The sequence below is a fragment of the Numida meleagris genome, chromosome 5 (assembly GCF_002078875.1).
Source record: "Numida meleagris isolate 19003 breed g44 Domestic line chromosome 5, NumMel1.0, whole genome shotgun sequence".
Lineage (NCBI taxonomy): Eukaryota > Metazoa > Chordata > Aves > Galliformes > Numididae > Numida > Numida meleagris.
Genome location: NC_034413.1, coordinates 3,890,356 through 3,902,739, shown reverse-complemented (window position 1 = coordinate 3,902,739; position 12,384 = coordinate 3,890,356). Strand labels below are relative to the sequence as shown.

Genomic DNA, 12,384 nt, shown 5'->3' with positions numbered 1-12,384 from the left:
TCCCCAATGATTGTTCATTTTGCACATAATCCAAGCTCCCACTGACTTTTACACAGCTGTAAGTGTTCTGGACATACTCCTGCTAACACGTGAGTAGTGCTGTATGCCATCTGCCAGTACCAGGATCCTTAAGGGATCCTGCTCAAGTAAGGTACCATTCGATACAACGCAGCAATGCCAAACTGTTTGCAGTAGTTGGTGCTCTTATTTATGCCCATTAGTGGATTTCTTGTAGCTATTCATTATTCTGGCCTTCAGGTGAGAAAAATTCAGGCTGTCATATAGCTGCTACTAAATGAACTGGCAGAAGTAGGAGCTGGCACAAGAAGTCCCCCGCTAACGGAGCCCTGGTCCTTAAAGCAGAATTTGTATTTTGGTCCACCTGGATGGCCCCAGCCCTGTGATGATCCCCAGAAGAGCCTCAGAGCCCTTTTGCTCTCCATTCCTCTTACTACTGCATAGAGTGGCCATGGTACAGTGCTACACTTGATGGATGAACAAAAAACAAAAATGTCTCCTCCTGACTGACCTTGTCTGTCATTTTTTGTCATTTATTAGATCTACACTGGTCTAGCAACTGTATGAACGAAACCCAGAAGACGGTCCGTGTAGAAAAGAGAAGCCTCATTTGCTCATTTCACATACTAACACTTGATGAATTCCTCCTTGAGATGTTCTCTGCCAGAAATAAACTCTCCTGGATGTCTAAGCTGAAGGACAACCGATAAAGGCGGCCTGTGCAGCCATTCTCAGCCTCATCGTATTTTCCTCAGCCTCTTTAAGACTGATAGCAGGTGAAAGATGAAATGCTGCAAGACATCCTTATCTCACAGGGAATCCAATCATACAAGCCTTGCAATAGGATTACAGAGTGCCTCTGTCACTGTTACTGATAGTCTTTGCTGTATGCATTCCTGAGAAACCCTCCAAAGGGCACAAGTCCTCCACTGCACATGACTCCAGATCTCTTCCAGTTTCCAACAAACTTTTACACCCTTGTCTAAACCCTCAATTTCTGCAACTAAATCCGTTTATTGTTTCATTAAAAAATGAAGTTTCTCATCTTCCTCTTTGCGAAGAGCTTCACCACGTATGAAGGCTGTTGCAAGTCTCTACCGGCACATCTAGGACTTTCTGAGCTCAGAACTGGAGTCAGAAAAACTCAAACTTCTAGACTTTAGTTGAAAGGAATTTTCTTTTAGTTAGAATAAACTTCTTAGTCAGACTTCTAAACTGCCTGTCATCTATGTATCTACGTATGTATGTATCTATCTGTCCACCTACCTACCTACCTATCTTGACAGTGCAAAGAGATGATGATGAGGAGGATGGCAGCTGTGCTGACACATGGCAATCCACTGATATTTGGTAGCTTCACTCCACAGAGACTTCACACTTGTTATTTTCAGTATTATTTTGTCCCAGATTCCAGCTTGTAATGGATGCTTTCTGAAAAGTCTTATAACACAGTTTTCTTAGCTGGAGACTGAAACCAGTGGAGGAAATGGGGCTACCTGATGATATCTCCTATTTACTTCACCACTTTAAACAGAAAGTTTAAGCCCTGTGTTTCCCAAAAAGAAGATCCAAATTTGGCAGAAGCAAGTGGCCTTGCCCATGCTTTCAGAGAGGTATACAGCAGAACAATGCTTGATCTAAAGCAATCCGATGAAAAATATATTCAGGACCTCAGGAAGATGAAATGCTTCCTTCCATATGTATGAGTTTTACTAAGCTAGTAATCCGCAGTTTAAAAAACTTTTTTAAATTTAATAAAGAGGTGATTTTAAACTTAGATCTGCAAAACACTCATACCTCCAGCACATTGCCTCAGTGAAATATCCCTCTACATGAAAATATAGACAGTTAGTTTTTTCTTCCAAAGTGAAACACTGCAAGGTCTTTCATTACTGGTTTATTATGCTTTCTGTATCTTTGCTCATTTTTCACCAGTATTGCATTAAGTATTGATATTGATTTCTTGTAAATGGTACTGAAATGGATGGCTCACAGTTTTTGTTATTGTTCTGTAGCACTTGTATGTAATTTATTATAGCTGCAATGGAACCTGCCCCTTGCTGCCAGGGTTTAAATTAAATGTGCCATGTTTTGGCCTGTAGTAGTCACATACATTTCTCATTCTAGAACTAAAAGTACTATGTATAAAGTTACTTTTCTAATTGCGTCCTTAGTAGTATTTAAAAAGTTAATTTTAATGATTTTGGTAATTAATCTGTAGTGCATTTGTTGAATTAATAGTCTTTTTCTGTTCCACTACAGAGACAAACTGCTGCCTGTAAAAGCAGCATGGAGCAGCCAGTAGTCATGACTGGCCTCTCTCCTTCTGAAGGCCGCCATGATACAGAGCAGCTCCCACCATTGTCAGTGTGTAGTGGACCTTGGACTTCACCCATGTAAGGACTCCTGGAAAGGTCATAAGGAAGACAAAACTGGGATTGATGCTGAGAAGGAGCAGCCATACTGGAAGGGGATTTGTCTGGACCTGGCTTTAGTGCAGTGGGCTTACTTTTGGTCTGACACTCAACTTGGACCATCAATTAACTTGATTTTCTGAGAATAAAGCTAGAGCCGTGACAAAAATGTAGTAAAGCAAAGAAACTCCCCACACCAAATATCTCTGTACATGTGGTTCCATCATGTAGGGTACTTAGAGGAGAAAATATTGATTGAGAGAACACTAGAGGTTTTAGAGAAAAAAATAACCTGATTGATAGCACAGTATCAAAGACATTGATATTGAAAGAGACTTACTGTATATTCCCCACTTTTATTTGCTGCCATTTTTAATAGAAATAAACTTGGCTATTCTGGCAGGGAGTGAGTATTTTTTCTCTCTGCCAGTGACAGATCTCGAGCCCCAGGATTCTGAAAGGGGCTGAAGGAAGGGAGAAGAGCCACTTGGCGCTTTGCTCGGTGCAGCTCAGAAGGCCACAGTTCCTCACTGCGCTCTGCTTTTCTGCAGTCACACCGCCGGCCCTGGGTGTTGCTAGGCCATTATTTTGAAAGTGTGTTGGTGTAAAATGCATTAGTTCTGAGGTGGTTTAGAAGTCATTTATAATGAAACTTGGAGCTTGTGATACAAGAGTAACTGCAACTCTGTATAAAAAATATTAGTTCCAGTTCACTGAATAAACTCAATTGCCATTTCACAATCTCTGTCCTGCTCAGCTCCCTCTGTTGGCCCTGCAGGGTGCCCAGACTTGTCTCCCAGCCTGGTGAAGAGGGACCTTTGAAGCTAGGCAGGAACGTTGTTGTAATAAGTGAGCTCACAGCCTTGTTTTAAACATTCAACATTTATGCAGCAAAGTGGCTGACGTCGCTGTTTGTAAGGCTGGTGTGAGGACAAACCATGGCACAGTCCTTGTTCTCAGGCATTGCAAGGTTTTAGCAAGGCAGGGATTTGTGCTCCATTTGTATATGTGTGCTGGGAATGGCTCTCCACTTGCGAAATGGCACTGTCACTCGCCATAGCATTTACCAAATGGCATCTTTAAGGTAAGTTTGTAGCTCTCTGTAGTTTACTGATTTAGTCAGAGTATGCCCAGATATCCTGTACACCTATGCTAGCAAACCTCGGCTGCAACATGGGGACTATTTAGGTGTCTTTGGTCTAAGCTATGGCTGAGCAGCAAACAAGGACTAAGCTCCAATGAACTGGAGAGCAGGTCTGACTGCTCAAAGTTGGTTGTATCACTTTCCTAGAGCTATTCGTGACCTTGCAGCAATGATCACAGAATCATAGAATGGTATGATAAAGCCATCCTTAGGAATTGCCAAGCAAAGCATCCCCATGGGGTTGGTGCACAAGGCTGGGCTAAGGCATGGCAGAGCTCCCAGCAGCCTGGCTGGGAATAACAGCAGGAAGGACATTCACCTGTGGGGCATCGGTGTGCACTCGAGGCTGTAAAACTGAGGGAATATAACAAGGTGAATATTGCAGTTAAATACAGAGTTCTATATAGTTGTGAAATCCCTCTCTGGTGCATAGCTGAAATCATCCTGTTTTTATCCAGGAAATCCTTACATATGTACGCCACACAGATAAGTCCTGGTTGCATAATGCATTTCTGTCAGCTGTAAAAATGTGTGCTGTGCTTTTTCACCAGGAACTACTGTCCTCTTGTGGTTAATCTGGAACCACCAAAAACCCAACAACCCACCCCTGCTAATTAAAGACTGATATATGTTTTAATTTAAAGTTCTAAGGTTTAAATTCTCTCTCTATATATTTACATTTTGCATACAGTCATGTGATCACATGAAAATGCAAGTTGAGGACTGTTCTGGTGAATCATTCCATGGGAACATTGGCTTTTTTCTCAGTGCCTCACCTTTTTATAATTACACAGATACTAAGGGCTACTTAGCTGGGACCTGGCCATTACCTGGCACTAACGTGTTGAACCACAGGGAAGGGACAACTCACCCAAATATCATTTCAGTGGGAAAAAAAAACTCTTTGGGTTTAGAACAAAACACAGTTGTTGTTTTTTTTTTTTAATCATTGCAACATGGCAACTTATAAAATCTGTCCTACATGTTTTATTTCCCACTTCAACACTGTGAAAGTGTCAGGTAATGGTGATGACTGGACAGCTAGCAAGCACTGCAAGGCATGGTTTGGTTTTGCTTTGGGCTGCCTAAGCCCACATTATTGAAATCTTGGTCCCCATGTCTGAGAGCAGAAGGCATCGTCATGATACAGGTAATATCTGACTCACTGATCTTTTTTTTTGCTATACCTTTTTCTTGTTTGTCATTAAATTAAAGCTGGTTTGAACTAACACAATTCTGTGTGTATTAGACCAAACAATATGCGAAAAGTTCTTAGCTTTGTAATCACACAAATAATTGTTGGGCCTTATGCCTGGTTTGCCAGATCATGGTCTATACCACAGGAAAACTTGAATCCTCCACAATCTCCAGCCTGTGCATTAATTCCAACCACTGTATGCACACTGAGCAGTTTGCTGCACCTACAAGGTTTAAATGGAGCCTTGCACTGCAGAGAGAAAACAGATTTATTGAGAAAAAGAAAAATTCATCTTCTTCTTGATTTTTTTTCTCTTCCAAAAGGCATATTAGCAGCCCAGGCAGATTAGTCTCCCCATTGGAAGGAATCACTCTCGCTATTTTTGCTCTGTGTTAGTTTGTTCAAGGCCCTAGGGAGCAACAGGTCCAGAATCCAGAGCTCATATTGCAACAGTGATGATGTGTTTTGCAGTAGCACAGTGGAAAATCTCTGCATCAGAGGTGTTAATCTGATCTGTCAGTATTGGTGTCCCACACCTCAGCCCCAGTGCAGGAAATTAAAGGATGCGATCTGCAAGGGAACTATTTCATAATGCTTTAAACAAATGAACTTCTTAACATTTCATGATCTGTGCGAGATTGTTTTGTTGGTAGCAATACTGCCCATGGTGCTGAGAGTTTGGCACTATATCCATTGCAGGCCAGAAATGTGCACAGAAGCCAGTTGCTTGAGCTTTGCCATTCCTGGGTACATTACTCAACCATCCTCCATTTTCATTTGGGCTCAGTTTTAGGAGCACGACTAGCCCAAACACAGCACTGCAGTTGCTTTACAAGGAAAAACTGTCTGCTGCTCCCAGGATCTATAATAGAATCATAGAATCATTGAGGTTGGAAAAGACCTCTAGGATCCCCCAGCCCAACCCCAGCCCTCCCCCACCATGCCCACTGTCCATGTGCCTCAGTGCCACATTCCCATGGCTCTGGAACACCTCCAGGGTCAATGACTTCACCACTCCCTGGGCAGCCTGTGCCAATACTTTTTACTTCACGCTCTTTCTGAGAAGAATTTCTTCCTAATATCCAACCTGAATGAGGGAATCTACCCCACACCACCAGGAGCTCTTCACTGATGTGGGCACAAATCAGGTAACCTCCTCCATTTCCACCCATCACTTGGTTCGGTTTGTGTTACTTAGAAACTTGTCCCCTCTTCATACCATTTCCAGGAGATTTCCATTCAATTTACTGTCTCCTGGCCACCCTCTGACCCACGAGAGGCAGAAGGGGACCTCTAGCCCCGCATCAGCAGGCTACTGCTCTCATGGGAGCACCAGACCACGTCTGAGGAGAAATAAATGCAATCTGTGCTCAGCGAGAAGCTCTGGCAGAGCTTCACACTAACGCCTTCTGTTAATTTCAGAGTCCCCTCAAGAGAAAAAAGGCATATAAAAAGGAAGCAGAAATTCCTCAAGGATAACGGTAATGTACCCTATCCACAAATTACCAGCAGACCTTTACAGTAGCTTATCGCCTATAAAAAGCTTCAGAGTAGTCATTACAGCCATTGAGCTGATGGTAGTTTTATGACTTTTACTCACCATAAGGCAAGGCAGCGGTCACCTGATGCAAAACCGCTTTGGAGGGGGTGGCACCTGCGGGGCCCCTGTGCCCGCAGTGTCACCTCCTGGTCACTGAGCAGGAGCAGGAGGGGGAAATGGAGCTGTAAAAATCCCCAGCTTGTGTGCAGAGAGCTGTGAGGGTTTGCCAGAAAGCTGCATTAGCCCAGGTGGGTGAGCTTGTCCCAAAAACGTCTGGGGAGAGTTGTCCCTCTCTGCATCTTGTGGGGCCACTACCTATGGCTCTGTAGGAGCATCAGCCCTGCAACAGGCCCTATCATCATCATGCATCAGCTCTACAACTTATAAAGTGCCAGTGTCCTAAACAAATATATGTTCTGTGTTACGTCAAGACTCAGCATGGAAGATCTTCCTGTAGTGAATAATTGAGGTGTAGTGTGTTGGGCATAATGAGGCTTTAGGGTGTCTCCTATATAATGTCTCCCTTTCTCTTCACTCTTCATTTGGAAGGGAGGGATGAGCTGCTGAGAAAAATGGAATGCTTCAGGTAAACTGTAGCAGCTAGGTTAGATACAATCACCCATCTGCATGTGTTATTGCTGTTCTATTTGCTATACAATCAATGGCAATAAAACTTGAAATGTAACCGAACAAAAGCTCCATGCCAGAATACAGATAAAGTTCCTGCCCACATTCTGCAGAGGAATTACTGTAAATGCCATTGTTGTTAGATCCCACTTTGTTTCAGTTCTACACCATAACATAAAAATATTTTGATTCCATAATAACCTACATAAATATTTTTAAATTTGAATGTCTTTTCACCATTTGGCATCCAGTGCTTATACCTTTCTTTATTTATGAGCCGCATATAACAGTGGTGTCCATGGTGTCACTTCGTTGTTTGTGTTCATTTTCAGTTCTACATGCTAGCAGGGAGGCATCCCTACCATGAGAATATTACAAAAATAAATCATGGAAATGCGTTTCTACCAGGGTAAGTCAACGGAGTGCACATAAGTTATCAGAGCTCATTTTATTTGCAGTGGGACAAAAAACTTTATCAAAGACCGAAGCAAAACCAAATATTTTAAATAGGAAACAAATCTTGAAAGTATAGTACACACATAAAATCCTGAGCAAATGTTTACTGACTACAACACCTGGAACAATTAAGGTGCTGCGGTGGAGCAGCATTTTGATTTAAGAGGGTGCCGTTTGCAGGTCTATGGGAAGCACCATACCTGTGTCATCCAAAGCACAGATTTACTCCAGCTCCCACCCTTCTACTGCTCTCCTGAACTAATCTTATACATAGCAATAGTTGGGGTTTTCCACTGAGGGAATGGAATGGAAAAAGGTAGCAATTAGCAGCTGCACTCGCTATACTTATTTTTTACTCACTTTTACTCAAGTGTGTATCAAATACGGGCCAGATCTTTCACTGCCTAGCAGTACAGGGAAATGCACACTTCATTAAGGAAAGGCACGCAAGTGGTAGTGTTTCATCCATTTCCTGCTCAGATGCATTAGATGCTTATTTATAAAGCAGTTAATCCAATGAATGGCTATTAAAAAAAAATAATCATCGTGCAAAGTTATTTTAGATTCAGGAGTCCAAAGGAAGAAAAATCACCTGATTAGTTTGAAGCCCTTTCGAAATTTGGTCTTCACTCAGTCTAACACATGATAAAGGCAAACAATTCTAAGAGCACAAAAACATTGGCAAGACTAATTAAATAAATCTTTATACGCTTCTTTAGCAATATATTTTATATTTTTGTATGAGCATAAGTGATAGATATAGAAAGGAAAAAAATGCGTAACCAGTATGATGAAAATACTACTTCAATTAAATACTAGGTAAGTGTCATTTATGTCATATTGTTAACGGACTTGTTATTGAGAAATTTGGGTTAGAAATGTAATGTATTTGTAATCTGCTATTTTTTTTTTCTCAGGGAATGCCCAGGAATTATTTTTTGGCCAATGAAATACTTGTATGTAGCTGGCACCTTGAATATGAAGATGCATTGGTGAGTGTCACTTGGACACAGTGTTTATACTGTATTGCTGATTCCATGTCCTCTCACCAGGTGTTCAAAATAAATACCTTCCTTTATGCAGGAACTCAATGCTTTCTCCTTGAGAAGAAACTAGCAGTAGAAAATCATGAGACCAAAAGAGTTAAAAAAAAAAAAAGCTTAAGTAAATCCTATTTTTATTCAGGAGAATATTTGCGTTCTTTGGGGTTGTTACTCAATTCTTTTCCATCATATTCCTCAGAGTGGATTAGATTTTCTAGCTGATGGCAGGATTTTTTTAGAAAACGAATGTGTTCAATGCATCCGCTCTGGAAAGCTTGCTTGGTCTAAATATCGATTGGATTTTACTACCAGCCAAGGTCAGAAACTGAAGAGGTTCTTGCTGCAGGAAGCTGTATATTAATCTCAATATCAACTAAAGTACCTAAACTGTTATTGGAATTTGATGATCAATTACAGCTTTGAAAAGTACTTAGTATGACATTTGTTGAGCTTCCATATTTTGTGTTATACCGTCACACCTGATAGTTCAACAGCTGGAAAAATACCAATGAAGGACCTCTTCAGGTCTTTGTGCAGACAATACCTGCTTTATCATTCCCATTTCTTGTTATAATCTGCATTAATGGGCATTCCATACCATTAGAAGGTTTTCTTGCTGCCTCACTTACATTAATCCATTAGAGAATGTACCTCTGTTGCTCACGTTGGGGCAGACAAAAGCACAAAACCTTCTTCCAGAAGAGTATTTCTTAATTCCTGACCCTGCAACCTTTAGATTTGGAAATGCCATCATTAAATTCAAACACGCCCGCTCCATCTGAACTCTTGAAATAAACACTTGTGCAGAGTCTCTAGGCACATGGATCCACACCACATCACATAGGAGCATATTTGCACAACCTGGCTGAGTAAGGGACTGTTTCCTCCAGTGCCTGTTGTGCTTATGTGGGGAGAGGTCACTTTCTGCATTCACAGATTTTTTCCTCTTCTGCATTAAAGCAGTGTTGTAGAAGTAAAATCATCAAAGGCTATAAATGTGACACGATCCTTTTAAAACTTTTAAATATTTACAAGTCCATTTCCTTCCTCACTTGCTTCCCAAGATAGATTCTCATTAAATTAAACCAACTTTCAGAAAAACTTTCCAGTAATCACACCAGCATATAATATCCAAAAGTCATCAGAGGGCAAGGCCCAGGCCATCATAAGGATTTATATACATTTAGGGTCACAGTTCACGTCAAATCTAAAAAGAGCACCAAAACAAAAGAACAGCTCTCAAGACTCTCTTAAATTAACTCATTTCTTTGCTTTGGCCACTCTTCATAAAAGGCGAGGCAAGGCAAAATCTTGCAGAAGTCAGTGCATCCCGGATCTCTCTGTTTAGCAGAGCCACAAATCTGGTCCTCACTCCCTGTTTTTCTTCCTTGCTTATTTGCGCTGATCTAGTATTTCTCTGTTGGTTTTCTTTCCTAGGAAAGGCAGCCACTCTCCAATAATGCAGAAGCTCTGCTTGTTTTAAGCATCAACTGTGATGACATCATTAAAAAATCAGCATCATTACAACCACAAGTACCTTTTCCATGTGAGAGCACATAAAACATTATTAGTGAACTTCCGTCTCCTGACATATGTGTTGCACCCTCCAAATGAGCTGGAAAGAAGGTAGAAAGTAGAGATTTATCAGGCATCAAGTTCAGCCATCCAAATATCACAGTCCTCGTTTTTGTTGCTAGCTGTACGCAATTTTGAAATGGTTTGTAAATTTAATTGTTGGTGTACGGAGTGTGCAGAGGCCATGCACAAGCAACAGCACTGCTAGGATTTGCAGCTCTGTTTCTTAGGCAAGTAGGACTAGCTCGCTTTGTTGGAAGCAAAATCAATCCTGAGCTGTTTCAGCAAGGTGGCAGCCAGATAGGATGACACTCAGTGCAGTGAACATGCTTTCTGGGTCAGAAATGGTAGCACTTCTGGGTCATCAGTCACACCAGTTTAAAGCTGGAGAAAAGTTACCTGCTTGTATTGCCTGTTGCTACTGCTTCCAAGGCTCAGGAGATGAAAATGGAGAATCCTCTTCCTTTTACTGCACTTAAGTTATGTATAATGATAATGAATTATGTTTTTTTTTTTTTTTTTCAGGCTGATGGGAATCAGCATTCATTTTGGGATCTTTGCTATTGATGGGCAGTACTTAAGTTAGGCTTCACTATAAATTAAGATTTAGAACATGTCTTGTCCCAGTGTCCTCTTCTACTCTTTGTGGGTGTTACAACTTACCTGAATGACTGGATGCCACATTAAACTGTTATACTACACTACAGTCTATGTCTGACTTTCTGAGGATCTTGAACCTCACAACTAGATCACTTTAATCCACAGGTATTTGTGCAAGATTCATTAGATATGGACAACAGTCTGAGGCTGGAAGAGGAAAAACTTTTGGATGTTAGACATTTCTAATTCATTCTTAGCTCTATATCATAGGAACTTTTTGCTGGAAAAAGTAGGGGTTATGAGTTGTAAAGCAAAAATGCAGTCAAACGTGATGTCTATTATTACTATGTGATCTTTGTGATTAATGCAATGCAATCTTCACTATCTTTTCTTGTGCTTCTTTTAAAAGTCAATTACCGATACCATCAGTGAACAAAACAACATAGCTGATGTTTCAGCAGCAGATGACTGAGACAAGATGCAACTGACTCCCCACAGGCAGTAATTAGCATGACTTGTGAAGTAGTAAACTACCTGCCAATGAAAAGCAAAAATTGTTACAAGTGAGATTTTACAGCTAGAAAATATTTTAAATAAATTAATAGCAGCGATCATATACCAGTATATACTTAATTACATCAGTGTAATAAAGACCCTATGCAAAGCTCAGAGAGAGCGCAGCAAAAGGAAATTAGCTTAATTACCAATAGACTGAAAGTCAGTACGTTCCCTGGCGACACTTCCTATCTCCTTCTGGTCTCCTGCCACTTCTGTCGAGGCTCTAGCAAAAGACTAACGCTGCTTTTCCAGGATCGTTGGATGGCTGCTGAACCTATCAATCATCAAATTGAAGCAGTATGTCCAGAAATTAATACCTATTTAGCCTGGCATATTTATTTATTTTTTTTTCATACTTGCCGCTTTCCCGTAAACTCCTGTTTCAAAGATTTATGTCAGAGAGGCAATTTTCTTCCCAAGAGAGTTATCTTTTAGTCACAAAAGTAGGTCCCCAGAATCACAGCTTATTGCAACAGCACAGAAGAATAAGTCAAGAGTTATCGCCAAGTACAGCCAATTCAAAAAAAATCATTTTTTTCATTTTGAATTATTTTTCAGTTCCAAATCCAGTTTCTGAGTTATGATTATGAGACTCTCAGCTCTAGGCTCAGTTCTAAGTAAAATTTTCAAGAAATCACAGGACTATTGTGTTGAAAAGCCCTCTCAGAAATTAAAGGAAAACATACAGCTGTTGAGCTGATGCCTTGGAAATGCACCACGTAGCCCTTGTCACATGAAATGTTAGCTCAAATTCACAAGTGTACTCAAATTACTCTTTGTTTGCTGGTGACCTCTGTCTTTTAAGCTTAACCCACAGTTGCAAAAGCCCAAAGGAGTTATATACGGAGTCTGAATGTTAGTGTACCTCTCTACCCCATCTCAGCTAGAACAATGTTCACCTTTACTACATTATGAAGGTGAAAACTAAGGAATTTGGAAAAGAGAAAGTATTCAAGCAGGATTTTGAACATTAACAGAAAGAGCTACTGGGAAAAATTGCATAGGTGCCATGTGTATGAACAAGAACAAGAGACTGGGAGCATTAATAAAAGCATCAATTAACAAGAAGAACATGGAAAGTGAGAGATGTCATCAGACACCAAGTCAGTTAATTAAGTTCAGAAATGAAACTTGGATATTTCTTCTGTGCGTTGCCTGTAATCCTTTATTCATTGTTTCGAGCAGACTACAAGATCGTCATTCTACGCTGG

General features: G+C 40.7%; 1 long non-coding RNA gene across 1 annotated transcript; it reads left to right on the top strand.

Moving 5' to 3' along the window:
• LOC110400410 lies at window positions 5,840-11,103 on the top strand. Its single transcript, XR_002439804.1, has 4 exons — window positions 5,840-6,255; window positions 7,274-7,350; window positions 8,315-8,389; window positions 9,878-11,103. It is a non-coding gene; the product is annotated as an uncharacterized LOC110400410 (long non-coding RNA).